Source organism: Cryptomeria japonica, chromosome 7, assembly GCF_030272615.1.
Source record: "Cryptomeria japonica chromosome 7, Sugi_1.0, whole genome shotgun sequence".
Classification (NCBI taxonomy): Eukaryota; Viridiplantae; Streptophyta; class Pinopsida; order Cupressales; family Cupressaceae; genus Cryptomeria; species Cryptomeria japonica.
In genome coordinates this window covers 400,024,205-400,041,293 of record NC_081411.1, presented here as the reverse complement: position 1 = coordinate 400,041,293, position 17,089 = coordinate 400,024,205, and positions in this window count along the sequence as shown.

Below are 17,089 nucleotides of genomic sequence, written 5' to 3'. Positions count from 1 at the left end.
AAAAATCCGACAGAGGAGTGTCGTCAGATGCACAACATCCTCGTTGGAACTCTCTTGGAGGTCATCGTACGATGGCCTCCAGGAGAGTTCCGACGAGGATGTTGTGCATCCGACAACACTCCTCGTACGATGACCTCCAAGAGAGTTCCGATGAGGATGTTGTGCATCCGACGACACTCCTTTGTCGGAATTTTACCCTGTGGAGTCGGATTTCCGACAATAGGCCGAGTTCTCAGAAAAAAAAATTATAGAAAAAGATTGACATTGGTATCTCTCTTTTATCTCTCTTCTCTATCCCTCTCTACTATCTCTCTTCTCTCTCCCCTCTCTAGGTCTCTTTCTCCATCCCTCTCTTCTTCTCTCCCTCTCTACTTCTCTTTCTCTACCCTCTCCAGGTCATTATCTCTTCCTCTCACCCTCTCTCTCTCTCTCTCACCTCTATAGGTCTCACCTTCCATTCCTCCATCATTACCCATGTTGTCAAGTTGCAAGATATTTCCCAAAGTACTTGGTTGCTAGGGTTGATTTGCTTAAGTGTTGGAGTCAGAGTTAGATGAGACCTGCATGATTAAGCTATATTAAGTGATCAAGTCACCAAGATCTCAATTGTAAACATGATAAGGTTCTAGGGTTTTAGGGTAGCATAGGTCAAGATTGAGGTATGGTGGTCAAGAATTACCTTCCAATGACAAAAGACATCCAAATGATGAAGAATGAAGTCGATGAACTCATAGAAGTTTGGAGGAGATAATTTGACTAAGTTAAAATTGTGTTTAAGTCATGGTCATGATACTAGCTTGCTCATCAAGAGCAATTTGTGCGAATGAACCCTAGAAATGTGCCCATGCTAGAGAAGCAAGAATTCCAATAAAACCTAAGGCAATGCTAGTAAGGGGTCAAAATTAAAGAATTAGGGTACAAAAAACAAAATTTGGCTAAGTCAAGATGTTGCTCAAGGATGACCTAAATCATGGAGTGTAAATCAATCATGAAACATGAGAATGGATAGGTCTTGACCCAAGCAACGTAAGTCCCCCTTGTGATTCCAGAAGATATCACATCACAATCATTGAGTCTATCTGCAATATAAAGTCAAGACCTGACTATTGGAATCTTGGAGTCATCCCATTTGATCACGTAGTTTAGCACTTGGGAGGATTTTGTTCAAGAGAGGATAGAATACTTAGTATTTTATTTTGTGTTGCATAATGCATAAAAAACACATCAACAGAAACCATTGAAAGGTTTGGTTAAAACCTTCGAATCGCAATCTCTACGAGAAGCTATCAAGAGTGCCCAGAATTTGGAAACTTTAGTATCCAAGAACATAATTCATAAGGCACCACTTTTAGAGCAACCAAAGAAGCCTATCAATGTAATATTTTATTTACCTTGGACATGTTTTATCCTAAGTTGTATATTCCACTATTAAAAAGCTTAATTAGGTAATATTTTTACTTAGGTAGAATAAGATAATGAGTTGCACATTCTCCTTCTTTGATTGAGATTCTACTTTTTCCTTGTCACAAATTTGGAAACTTGGATAAGCAATTTCTTTTTTTGGTTTTCTACCTCTTCATGATCCTCATGGGTTTAGAATCTTGGAAGCTATATATTGTAGGTTTTTCCTCGATTAACATATCAAATGAAACTATTGTGAGCTTTCATATCTTAACATACCAAGGGCTTAAGTTTGGGGACGACAGAGGGATGACGAAGGGGGCGGGGTGGGATGCAAATATATATACAACTTAAAAAATTAATTATAAAAGGATGTGTATAGAATAAGTATAACAACTGTAAATAAAAATTTGCCACACTATGTAAATTTTACAATAAACATTAAAAATATGTCAATGATTGCATTGAAATTTGAACATTAACAATGGTGGTAGAGTTTTGGAACTTTGGGAACAAACTAAGAATAAGTATAAGAATTGCAGATGAAACTTTGGCATACTAAGTGTTTAAACTAGTCAACATAAAAAAAATGGAAACGATTGCATTAACAATAAGAATGGTGGGTAGAAGTTTGGGGTCAATGGGTAGTGCCCCTTGTGGGGGGTTTGGGGCAGAGCCCCCATCAAGGTTAGGGGGCATTGCCAAACCTTTAATACGGATCACATTTTCACAATAATTTCACCATTTTTGTTTAGAATTGGAGTTTCTAATTGGGGACCATGGGAGACTCATAGGCATCCTCAAGAGGGTCAAGAGACTCCTTGGAGTCCCTAGGACGTCCCTGAGTGGTGCGGCAAGGGGATGTTTCCCCTAAGTATTGCATCCTGAAAAAATAGGGATTTTGGAGGGGGGGAAGGGGTCCCCGTGTTTCAATGGTTTCAAAAGATTCTAAGTTTTTTTTTTATCTTGTCATAACAAAATATACTCCTCTTGCATCCTTGGATGATTTAAAAATTGAAAACAATTTGACAAGAAAAAACTAACTTCTAAAGTTTAGACTTAGTTTTCTTTTTTTATCCAAGTCACTACAACATTTCAATTATCAAAGTAGCTTTTTTTTGGTGGTTTTGAAGCATCCAAAAGGCTTGAGAAATTCAATATTATCTTTCATTCCACCAAAATTGGAGATCAAGAAGCATGCTCACAAACAAGGATTTGTTTGTAACTTAATGCAATCGACTAGTTTTTGGGGCATTTTCAGGTCTAAAGAACCTACCATTGTGTCAAAAAGGTCCATAAGACCCCATTTTCATCTAAAACTTGTCTCTTTTGGTTGTAGAAGCATTTAAGGAAAAAAAAATCACACAACCAATGATATGCCTATACCATACATATTTGAGTTAAAATAAAAATAAAAAATTGACAAGGTTTGGAGACCATTGAACAATTTGGGAGATTGCTAATACATACACTCAATTTATAAAGTCTCAATCTGATGTACTTAATCTTCGAGAGGCCTATACAAAAGCATTTTGTAATTGCGAACTAAGATAAATTTCCATTTTTGGCAATTTTCATCATGGATTGTGGTATTAAATTCCGACATTCTATTATCAAGATAAATTCAGATAAATTTCGACATTCTATTGTCAAGATAAATCACATCACCTCAGTAATTGAACTGTAACAATAAGATTGCATACAAAGTGCAGGTTTGCTATGAAACATGTTAAAAGGGTTAAATTGTTTCAATTAATACAAACACTGGAACTATTAAACAACAATAGCTTGTTGGTAATCAAGATTTTGGACTATACCCACATTTTACACCTTTTCATACAGTTACAAAGAACATAGAAAACATGTACATGGAACTACAGATTCCAACATATGTAAAAATATAACAATCTAAATAAGAATGAGAAGCATGTGGAGAATGGTTAAGACATGCATAAATAAAAGGAAAACAAAAATCTCTCAATGTGTATCACAAAGAAATCAAGGAAAAAAGCTTTTAGGCAGGGGACCGATATGATCATAAAAATTTCAAAACTTCCAAAGTATAGAGCATTTGAGATTTTACAGAGAATGCGCTAATTTAGCTTTATTCATGATGAGGCATATTCACAACTTTTGCAGTCGCAGCATGGTGTTGTTCGTGTTGGCTCTGTTGGACCCTGCAATTAAGATTCAATATATGTACATTATTCAATAAGATTAACTGTGCAACATAATGAAATATTGAAAAGTGTGTTATCTTATTGAGCTTCGCTTTGTTTCGAGAATATTTTAATAGTCTCTACTTAACAGGGCCAACCACATGAAGGTGGAAGCTCATTTGCCCCCCCCCCACCACTAACATCACTCTAAATTCCCCGTTAACATCTAACATTCATTCATTCTTTCATTCATTCTTTCATCCATTATTAAAATATAACATTCATTCATTATCACATAACATTCATTAACACATAAAATTCATTAACTTTCATTAAAACGCAACATTCATCAGTAATCATCAACACATATCATTCATGAACATTCATTAGCACATAATTACATTCATTAACACATAAAAATCAGTCATTATCAAATAAGGTAGATTACAATCATTTATTTCTTTGTTTTTTCTTTGAAGCTATGAAAAGACTAAGTGGAACATCGGTTTATTCATCATTTCCCCCATCTTCGGATGTTCTGCCCTCTTCTCGTGCTCTTGATGTATGCCTAGTCCTATACAAAGGACAAGGATGCTGAACCAAAGGGGGGTCCTCTGCAATAACAAAGAATTGGGTTAAATTCAAAACATTTTTTTATTATTGTTACAAGTATTTCATTAATTTAAAGAACCCAACCATTACACTCTTTACCTGATGGGGCCACATCATCTTCCACATCATTTTGTCTAGCCTCAACCTCGACATGTTGAACACCCTCTAGATCCTCTGGAGTTGAAATATGAAACGTTACATTAATCAATACACCAATTGCAATTAAATTTGTTTAAAGGAATAACAGTGGTCCTCTTTACCTGATTGGGGAACATCACATTCTTGATGTTTTCTACCCGGATCATGCTCCACTTGGTCACCACCGACTACATGCTCTAAAATATTAACAATAAAGGTTACATTAATTACTACACTAATTTTCAATTTAAGATGTTTAATTGTATTAATAATTACATTAAAAAAATTGAATAGCAAATGAATACCTCCACTACTAGGATGCACATCCGGACCTTCATGTATAGGTTTTGTTCCACGATTATCATGTTGCATTCCAATGTCACGCGCAGTGTTATCATTGCTTGCTTATTTAAAAAAAATATAGTCACTTTATGTTGAAACTTAACATCAAATAGATTATTGGTTAAGTATTCAATTTGAAATAATTTTCATTTAGCTTATTTACCATTGTGACAGATGCATCAGAATCTCGTGTTTGCCCACTCAATTCTCGTAGCCGTTCAGCCACGACTATATAGCCTTGCTAGTAGCCAATTCTCTTGTCATCTTCCGTGGGCGCTCTATTGAATTCAGAGCCATGCATTTTTGCTTAGTATTGTGAATTTTGCTTGTATTGTTTGATCAAAAAAAATTTGTTTACAATTTATAAATATTTTGATGTGATACTTAATTTACTGATTCTTACAATTCATGCGGCAAGTAACCACCAGAGCCAAATTTGTGTTGCCCATGCTTTTCTTGTCTTGCCTTGGTTGCCTTTGATGTGTCACTCAATCTATGAAAAGTTTGAAATATGTTAGATTATATAAATATAATGAATAATTAGTACATATTCACATTCTTAATAGTATCACATACCTTCTTCTAGCGTCTGGTGGTGTATTTCCTTTTTTCCTTTCAATTCTCTCCTTTGCATCCAAAATCAGGTCCTTCCACTCCCTCTCTGGAATCATGGGGGGATGCTCATACTTTACGTTCTTCTCTAAATGTGTCCTGTATTGGTCCCTCACATACTTTAGATATGTGCTAGCTTTTTCCAGGAGCTTAGTCTTGTCGAATGTGTCATTTCCAAAAAACCCTACCATACGGTTTGTGAGTTCATCTTTTAACTTTTTTTCTTGGTCATTCCACCTTTAAAGCAAAAACAAACCTCTTAGATTTAGAAAGAAATTGAAGCTACCTTTGATAAAGTTCAAGAAATGGATAAAAGGAAAACTATTCTAGCAATGATATGAAATCAAAATAGTGGATAAGGGTTAGTTCACGTATGATGTTCCACCTTTTACGTATGGTGGGCCCAAATATCTACAATGTAATGTCATTAAGATTTTTATAAAAAAATATCATTTCCTGCAAAAAAAACATGGGATCATTAGTCCAAAATGAGTGATCAGTAAGTAAACTACAATTAGACTATATATAATAATAATTTCAAAGTACCTAGAACCTTTTGTATCTTCAAGGGAATCAATTCTTCGTCGCTCACCACCAATGTGGCCTGCAATGTTCCCGTACTAGCAATACGGGAAGATCCAGGAAATGATGGTATGTTATCACCAATACTCACCTCTAGCGCATCCTCATGTGCATCTCCTGCCACAATAAATGAATCCACTATGAAATGCCTCCAAGAAAGAACACTTCAAGGGTAATAAACACATAACGAAAGAGAGAGAAAAAGAGGGATCTACCACCAGTGGGCAGGTCAACACGAGCCGGTGCAACAGATGATGTCTGCATGCTACGTGTTGTCGACATTGCAGTCAGCAATATAGTTGGGGTCGACCTCGGACCCATGTCAGCACCTGAAGAGTAATACATTAAATATGTAAAACATTAAAAAAGCAAGTTCACAAGTCCAAAGGAGTGGTTTTAATATATAGAACATGGTCATCACCTGAACTACCCGCAATACCCTGATCATCACCACTAGGATGATGAGGCCCTATAAATTTCTGTAAAAATAACACATACATATTTTAGTTAATGACATAAAAGAGAAAAAAATATAAACCATTATTGAACTTTTGTTATGATTAAAGCTTTCATTACTGCTTACTTGCAATTTTTCCATTGCCCGCAACAATAGTTGCACCCTCTTTGTTATCTCATCAGTCTGAGGGCTTATGGTTGCCAAATCAACAATCTCTTGCCTAATTTTTCTAACATTCTTTTGTACAAATTGTATAGGGTTTGCGCTAAGTGCGATGTCATCAGTGCATAACACTGTCGAGCGCCCCACATCCCTATGGAGGTGCTGAGGTACTGTAGGTTCCTTTCCCTTATCCCGAACATCCATCTATGACAAGAATATAATTAACACTATCAAAATTACTTCAAAACACTCAAGAAAAGATCATAATGTAACAGTTTGCTTCTATCTAATTTGTACAATTACAATGAGGTTTACCTGCTCTATAGAAGTGTCGGGACCTACACCCCTATCTGTGCTATGCGGTGGATCCATGTGGCCCTGTGACAAAGAAAAAATATAAAAACGTTAGTGAAATGAAACCAATAGACTTAGCAAAAAAACTTAATAATACAATGGTTTATTGGATTCATTAATTAGAAGTTGGCTTAAATGGTATATATATAGTACGTACAACCCCCATGATAGTAACTTTGTTTGTATCTATACGATTCAAATTGTAATCGATTAGCAGCTCTTCCCCTGCACTTATTGATTTTATCGCACATACAAACACACAATTTCCCTCACGTGCCTCAAATATGCAATTGGGTTGCTTATTAGTTGACCCAGGTCGTGTACTATTTATAAAACCTGCAATATTCCCTGTTGCTTTTAGCCTTCCATCAATGTATACAGCCACTCGTTTACTTTGATCATTATCTTTTTGTTGTATATAATTGGTTGACAGTGCATACCTACGCATACTTTTTTTATATCAAACAATCTGCATCCAATCATTATAATTGTAACAAGGTCCAACAAACTCCATCAATTCAGCAACTTTGTTGTAACAGACCTTTATGTTGTCCATGGAAAATAGGCCCAAACCATGTAACGACGAAGGTGCTATGCGATATATCCTCTCATTAACACAAAAATAAGTGTTTATTGGAGGAAGTTCCTTGGGTACACATTGTTTCAGTAGATGTTTGTACCTCAAGGGCACCTCAATGTCGCCTTTGGTCTCATCATCATAAGAACATGACCCCCCTTGAGCAAGAAAAAATTCCATGCGTTTATTGAATTTTCTTCTAATCTTTTGACCTCTAGTTGATCTCCCTATTTGAGATCTACTACATGTCTCACTTTCCTCTTCTATTCCTGCATTTCCCTCACTCGAGGAAGACACATCTGACAAATACCTATTTGGTGATCCCTGTGCACCATCAAATGAGAGAGTTAGTTGGCAATGAGAGAGATATTTTGCAAATGAGGGTAATATTGATGAAGAAGTCGGCCATAAAGTTGATGTTGAGATTAAAATTTGAGTAAGTCTAGCTGGGGCCTCAAGTGTTGATAACTGTATTAGATTTGCTGCTAATGTTGAGGTTTGAAAAACTGAGGAAGTTTGTTTTTCTTGTAATTTTTAAAAAATATATTTTTTCTATAAGGTGTATTGAGTTATACCTGTCGATCCATGAGACTATGCAGGATCCTCGTCAAAGGGGTTCAGGTTCCTGCACCAACAATTGAGCATCATAAGCATTACATTTATAATTTGATAAACAATAAATACTGCAGTATCATAAGCATCATAAGCATCACATATGTATCATCATATATGTAATTGAGCATCATAAGAATCACATATGTATCATCATAAACATGTAATCCATCACATACGTATCATAAATCACCATCCATCACATAGCTAATAAGTAGTCCACATTTCATAAATAAACACAAAGTTCAAAAAAGGTCACATGTATCATCATAAGCATGTAATCCATCACATATGTATTTTAAATCACCATCTATCACATAGCTAGAGGTGCATCATGAATTAATTAAGTAATGGCATTAGAATTCAAAACATATGAATTATTTATGTAACCATATAAGTCAAATCAATTTCTATCAAGATATCAATATTAAATAGATAATATAATAATTGCATCTCATACATTTCATTCATGTCATTGATCTTCTTCTTCATCCAACTCATCATCATGATCATCATCGTCGTCGTCGTCGTCATCGTCGTCGTCGTCGTCATCGTCATTGTGTTCGTCATCACCATCACCGTCATCGTCATCACCATCACCGTCACCATCACCATCACCATCACCATCATCATCAGTAGTAGTAGCATCATCATCATCAGCTTCTTCTTCGTGTACATTTCTGTCAGGAACATCATTGACTAACTGTTAATCGTGATCATCATCTATATCATCTTCTACTTCTTCAGTATCTTCTTCTTCCATCACATTATACATTATCGACCTTCCTCTTGGATCATGTCTAACAACAAATGACCAACCCGGTTTATGTGGAACCCCTGAGTAAAATACCTACTCACATTGACTTGGAAGAACATAGGGCTCATCCCCAACTCGTTCAAACGACCTTATATTAACCATTGTAAATCCATTATCATGTTCGATAACAGTTCTATCAGGATCATTTTTATTCAGTCGTAGCCTATACCATTTGACGATGAATAGAACTAATTTGAAGGAATTAAAGTCACACTCAAGTATATCATCCAAAATGCCATAGTATCGATTTTGAGACTTTTGAGGATGTATGTCATTTCTAGATGAAATATTGGTCACCTCAAAGACTGCAGTTATCACAGAATCACAAGTTTTCTTCATGTCATCCAACTGTTTGATGCGAAATTTATGACCATTGTGGTGTTTGACCTGCAATATGTCTAACATATTAAAATTATTGCATCACGAGTTGATAAACATACGGGTGATTAATAAAATTATACGTACCTGTTGATCTCTTAAACCATATGCTAAATCAATTTCCCTTTGTGTAACATTGGAATCTCCATTACGGTGAGCTTCTTTAACCAATGAAGCGACACCATCCCATGTTAATGTGTGACCAGAATGTTGACATCATTCAATCCACACCGTCATCCAATCAAGATTGTTTGCAATATACGAATGTAGCGCATCCCACTCCTGACCAACTATACAAATAATTAATAGACCACTTACAACTGATTTATTTAGAAGATGAAGAATTAATTTACTACAATAACATCTTATAATTACCTCTCACTTTCTTCAATCTACCTTTCCCCATCAAGTGCTCCCCTTCGAATTTATTAATGGGGTTGGGATCCCAAATGCGATCTACATATTTTTGCTGCAAACTTAGGAAGATATTTAGTAATGTACACCATAGTTTGGTATACCATATATCCCTCCACCAGAGAACCCTCAGGATGTGCTATTTGTCGAACCAAAGCCTTCAAAAATTTCAAGTGCCTCTCAACCATCCACATTGACCTAGTGTGTACAGGTCCACACAATTCGATCTCCTCAACTTGGTGTATGAGGTAGTGTTCTTGTGCATTGAAAAAAGTTGAAGGTAGACACTTTTGCATTTCACACATTAGATGAGGGATTTTTCTCTTCCAATATTTTATATCTTCCTTGTGTATTTCTTTAGATGACAACCACCTAAAAGAGATTGAAGACGCAAAAATATATAAATGAGACTTTACAAAATAATATACAATATATTGCATAACAAGTAAACCAAATGGCAAATATAATATGTATACAACAAATTGAACAAACATCACTACTTACCTCATGTATTTTCCAAGATCATATATGACTTGCTTGATATTATTGTCGAAGTGGTCTGGGAGAGATAGAGGTAGAATGTACTACAACAATTATAAAATGATATTTTCATTGTTTTCTAACATAATGCAATGAAAAGTACATGCGCAGTATACAAATATATAGTAAATAAACAAGAATGTGAATTACCTTAATGAAGGTATGTCAATCATGCGTTTTCATCCCTGGCCCAAATTCACTCTTCTTTGATATGAGATTGTTTATGTTCGCAGCAAATCCTGTGGGAAATCGAATTTTTTGTATGACTTCTTTTATAGAATTGCTTTGTTGCTCCATTAATAACCAAGGAAGGGCACTTATATTAATCTGATCTCCATTGCTATTTGATTGAATGGCATTTTTCATTGCATGATTGGATTCCACAATGTCACTACAAATTTTGATAATTTTTTCTTTGTCACGCCTTCCATCCAATATTTTCCATAATGTCTCTGTTATATTCTTTCCAATATGCATTGTATCAAACAAATGCACAATTTGTAGCTGCTCATAGTAAGGCAACCTACTGAATTGTCTGGGATAACTTTTTAGTCCCTTTGGAAGGTGGCCATCCATGCCTTGACGACCTTCAGTATCATCAATTACATCATCAGTAAACAAAACACGATAGAAAAATTCAAATTCCAAACATAAACCATTAGATGTAATGACATTACCTTGACGATTAATTCTATTATATTCCAACTTCCATAAGTGAGGAGTCATTCTTTGGCTTTGATGTAGTATCTTCTTTCCCATTGAAAAGATGTTTTTCAGTATTCCTATACTTATGATATTTGTGAAGGAAGTGCCTATACTCATCAAACATCTGCTTTCCTAAACTTTTTAAATGATGAGATTTCATCTTTGGACCACAAACTGGACATGCAAATTTTCCCTTTGTTTGAAGACCTACAAGATAATGTAGAATTCTATTAAATCTGTTAATTTTTATAATTATAATTATCATGCGCAACTTGAACACTATAACGTACCACAAAAATGTGTTAGCCCCGGGGCATCATGTATTGTCCATACAAGCATTGCATGGAATTGAAATTGTCTTTGTCCTATTGGTCTAGAGATGTCATACATGGTCACACCATTCCATAACTCCAGCAACTCGTCGATAAGAGGCTCAATATATACATTCATATCTTTAACTTGGTACTTGCCTATTGGAATGAACAAAAACATTACATAATTATTATGACCATTTTACTGCAATATTTATAATTAAATGTAGATGACTATTAAATGATAAAATACCTGGAACAATCATTGCCAACATTATGTGCTCCCTCTTTATTGACATCCATGGAGGAATATTATTGTTGATAACAAAAATAGGCCACACCGAGTAAACAGATCTCAACTCTCCAAATGGATTGACACTGTTCGTTGCCAATGAAAGCCTGAGATTACGAGGTTCTTCTTTAAAGTGTGGCCACTTTTCCTCTATGTCCATAAATGTTGAACCATCCGCAGGCATTCGAATAATGTCATCTCGACTTCTATAGCATGCATGGTAATCCATAAATTGTGCCAAGCTAGTGCACCTGAATAATCATTGCATACGTGGAATAATGGGAATATAACGAAGAACCTTGCGAGGCACCTTTTTTGTTATTTGATCTGTTCGATATCTACTGATATGACATTCAGGGCATTCTATTCCAAATTCATGTTATTTATGATATATAATATGATCATTGGGACAAGCATCTATTGTTTGATACTCCATTCCAATATCTTTCATAATGGCAGATAATTCTTGGCATGAGCGAGGTAGAATATTTGATGGTGGTAAGAAAAACTCACCTATCAATCTACAGCAAAAAAAAAAGTTTGAGGTGTTAATATAAACAATATTAATGGTACATGATTCACCATTTATTAACTGTAATGATATGTATGACACACCTTAACATATGTGAGATTGTTATGTTGGATAAACCATTCATAACCTTCAAGTTCACCAATAACAATACAGTAGAGAGAAGAGTTGTTTGGGAGCCTTTGTAAAGGGGCTCATATGCCTTCTCAAGAAAAGGTAAATCATGAACATCAAGGTCATCCTAATCATCATGATCAACTGTGCCAGTACTAAATGTGTCATGGATCAATGTATTTGTACCATCATCTTCAATTGTGTTTTCTAGTGCATGATCGTCATCTTCCATGGGATCATTATCTTCAGCTTCGATATTCACACCTCCATGTTCCTCCACTTTGAAAACCATATTCTTCAGGTTGTGTTGGTCCATATCATGTGCCCTGGGGTTCTCGACCTATATAAAAATGATCAACATAAATAAACCATGATCATGATCTCATTATCAAGTGATTTCTTATGTATATAAATTGTTAAAACGATATAATGAACAACTTACCAATGGATGATAATCATGTCCCCCTTCAATGTGACCATGCTGCCTACAATGTTTCTTAGTTGTTTTGATTAGAAGTCTTCTAGTCTTTAAGCCCTTACAAATTTTGTAGGGACAATAACATTTCCCATCACCTTTTCTTTTCAAGTTAGACCATAATCTAGCAATTGTCTCCTTGTTTTGTTCTTCGCTGATATTATCTGACATGGTCTTTCTTCACAGGCAAAAAAATCAAGCTATGGAAACTTTAGTGCAAAAGCTTCACAAAAATTGCAAATCAAACCAAAACCATTTAACTCTTCTTTTTCATCTTAAAACATTGAACTTAATAGAGAATGTATTTAATGTAGATAATTGTGTGAATTTTTGAGCATTGTGTCGGCAAATTCTTACTAAAATTTTGCCTGTTGCAGACTTTCTGAGAGACATTTTTGAGTATTCTAAGCCTTGGTTCTTGTATTTTCACTGGTGATAAGTTGGAAACTTTATGGCAGACCTGTAGCCAATCGATCTAATTTTGACAAGTTATACACCAAGCAAACATGCATCTAGAACTAGCATTGTTTGTAGGTCACCCCTACCCTATGCCATGGGTATATGACTACCCAGAACTCCAGTTTAAGCATCAATCCTGGAAATTATCGGTATATGACTACCCAGAACTCCAATTTAAGCATTAAGTTACATCATTATTGACCTTACTTTGGGATGCTATGTATGAGATTGGAACCTTTTGTAAGGTGTGATCAATGTGCTATCATAAATGCAAAGCCAAAACCATTTTCATGAGATCATGATCCCACTAATACTATTTTGCCTTGTTAATTTTGCACCCACAAAAATGATAGAACCAGATATAATATGCCATCAATGCCCATATACCAACAATGCTCAAGATGAGCCACTTAGAGGTAGAGTTTAACCACTTTCCATATAGGTAGATTATCTCTAACCTCATTTTCCCTATAGGTAACTGATTAGGTTCATTTTAGAGTCTTATTTCCAAATGTGTACCTCTATGTTAGCTTTTTGCTTTATTATTTGCCTGTTTATGCTTAATCTTGTCAATTTGGCATAATTTTACTTAGTTCTTGCATCTTCAATGAAATTATATCTAATCATATCCAATCACATCAAAATGGAACAATTAATCATATTGTTGGTCTCTCCTAGAGGAATTAAATTGAACCAAATTGACTATTCCCCAATAAAATGTTTTGAAATGGTGAATGTATAAGTTTGTAGTTTACTTTCCTAGACTAGGACCCCATTTCGTCAACATTTCACTATGAAAGCATAAATATTTTTTCTTGAAGAGAACATCTTACAGATTATGTTTCAATGTATAACACATTTTCATAATCAATCATTCGACTTCACATGGATAAAAGAATTCACATATTCTAAATCATGATCTGATGATGTGAACAACTCATATGCAACTATATGGCATGCAAAGCATTTATTTTAACATACACTTATTCATCCACATTTCAGGGATAACAATACAAGGCTCACATATTGGTTATATACACTCATCCAAGGTTATCTACGTCGATCTTGGTGAGGAATCACATCACAACAAAGAAGGCAACATTTAAAAATAGCAAGAGTTTCACTAAACTACCAAAGATCATAAATATTGAAAGAAAGAAAAAATAGTACCAATAATAAGTCAAATAAATGTGTTCAATTCCAATAGCAAATCAAACATAGCCACAATAACTACACAATAGTGATTAAACTAATTCAAACAAGATAAAATAAAATTGTTGGCCCATGCAACAAAGATGAGAGATCATCAATAATTGAAGGAAACTTCACAATCCTTAAAAGTGCACATTACATAACTATACGACTAGAAATTGTGGCTAAATAGAGTGAAGATTCATCATGACTCCAATAATAGTCCCTCATGTGTGCATTTGTGGCATGAACACAAAAACTCCCACATGGCATGGCCATGTACCTAATGGAGAAGACATGCCTAGGCTACATGCCCAAAAAACATGACTATAATAATAGTCCCTCATGCATGCATTTGTGGCCTGCACACTACAAATCCTAACATATCATGGCAATACACCTCATAGAGAAGACACACTTAGGGCCACATTGCACATAGCAACGTGCCTCACAAAGAAGACATGCATAGGGCACATGCCACATAGCAATGTGTCTTATGGGAAAATGTGCATGCATGTCACACACCAAAGCTATATGTATACATCATGAGGCACGTTCATATGTTATCAAACACAACCTATTGTATCTAACATGAGTTCCTCTCTACATGTGTGCAAATCTTCCAACACTAATCACCACTAAGAAGGAATAATATAAAATGCATCTTCAAATATTTGTGTGTGTGTGTGGAATTATGTCTTTGAACCCAAATCGCTACCATCAACAACATGTAACCATCACCTATACTATATCAAAACATAAGTATGGTGTGACATCATATCTATTTGCATAATGTCAAAACACATGCAAACATGAAAATCATCATAGCATGACAAAAATCAATCTCCACATGTTGGAACAAACATATAAATAAGATAATAGGGTAAGAGGAAACTCGTACCAAGAACCACATACCAACTATCGGCAATGCCATCAAGATAAATGTAGGATAGGATACCACTATGAGCCATCCAATGGTCCATTCTATGAGGAGAACTGGGGGATACTATCTTTGAAAGGTGTGGTCAATAGAGATAATCCCTACTAATGCCACAATATGTCACCATAGCTTCTTGAGTTTTCCATTCTTCTACTTAACATCACATTTATTGAGTTCCTCAACAACAAGGTTGGTTCTCAATAGGATGCACAAACATGTAAACACACAGGCATGGTTTCATCATACTTGTACAACAATACAAATTCATTTTTCTAGTTAATTACTTAGTGTAAAAATAACTCCATTACATAACATAGGGCAATAATCACCATAAGTTTTCAAATAAACTGCCCAAACATCAATTGGAGTTACCCTTTCTAAGGTACAAACATAATTTATTTATAACTTCAAAATTAAAATAATCACAATACATCCAAATAAGTTCAATAGTGCATGGAAATAGACAACATGATCCATAATTAAACCCATAAATTACCCTAATTGGATATGCTAATAAAATGGTGTCTCAAATAACAGAGATTATGTTGGACCTATAATAGAGATATGGACTTTGTTTCATCATACACAAGCATGGTTTCATCATACTTGTATCCAAATACACCATCCATAGATAGGTACTTAGTACCACAATCTCATAGGTACCCTTTTAGCTGAATTCACCCTATATTTAGGTGAATCTACCCTTGTATCATTCCTTGATCTAGTATGTCATTCCACCAATCAATAATTTTTCCATATTCTTGGGAGAATACACTATCCCTTAGGTGAATATGCCATATCCTTAAATGAATCCTCCTTGTCATCATCCTAAGTCCTCTTTTTGTTAAGTCTTATCCCTTCATCTTTAGGAAAATCCACCTATCCTTATGCATTCTATGTGAAGAGATTCTTTCTTGATCTTGAGCATTTTTATGCTCTAACATTCAACTTCAGTCCACATTATAATCCAACAGAAACTATCCATATTCACATGTGGCCATGGTTTAATGCAAGAAAGGATCATGCTCAAGTTCAACGACAATGTAGATAGAGTAGTGGTAATGACATGCCATACGATGTCCCTAATTTTGAGTTGTTTGTGATCCCCTCATAAAGTTATATGAGGAGGAAGAGGAAGAAGAGAATGGATGAAGTAGAGGAAGCTCATGTGAATGTTTCTGGGTCTATTGCATCCTACACAAGTTAATTCTAAACTATCACAGTGAAGGGGTATTCGAACATTCAATGATTCTTGTCCTTTTAGATGTTTTATGTTTTGTTGTTGATGACAATGGTGCAAAAATTGCTCCCTCGGTGTTGAAGTCATCATTGAACTTTGCCCAAAGAATTCCAAGTAGGTGTTTGGATTTTGATAGTGCTATGGGCGAACAACATTCACATGATTTCTAAGAGTAATGTAGGACTGTTATTAGTGGTTGACATTTTGATTTCTCTCAAATACATGTTAGGATGTCTGTCCATGTGAAACCTTTGGTTCTAGAGTGGAGACTATTCCTTAATAGGTGTGAGAAACTATCATGGTAGCTAATGGTCCATGCACTTGTTTCCATTACAAACTTCTATTACAAACTTTTAGAGTTGCAACTTCCACGAGCCCCTCTAAGATTCCAAAAATATTGTCTTTGGTCAAGAATTCTGATGATGGCTTTTGATTTGTCTTAATAAGAATTCATCATTACTAGTGTTTGTTTTGTCTTGACATTCATCTCTCCCTCGTTTATACCCTACTCTTTTGGATACTGTCTTAGAGATTACACTAATGTTTTCTCATATTTATTGTTGATAAATAAACCTTACCTTGACAACAAAAGAATTTTTTTACAGACATATAGCAAATAATTAAACGTTTGCCAGCATCCTCCCTGCGTGTGCCAAAATAGGAGCTTTCAAACAAG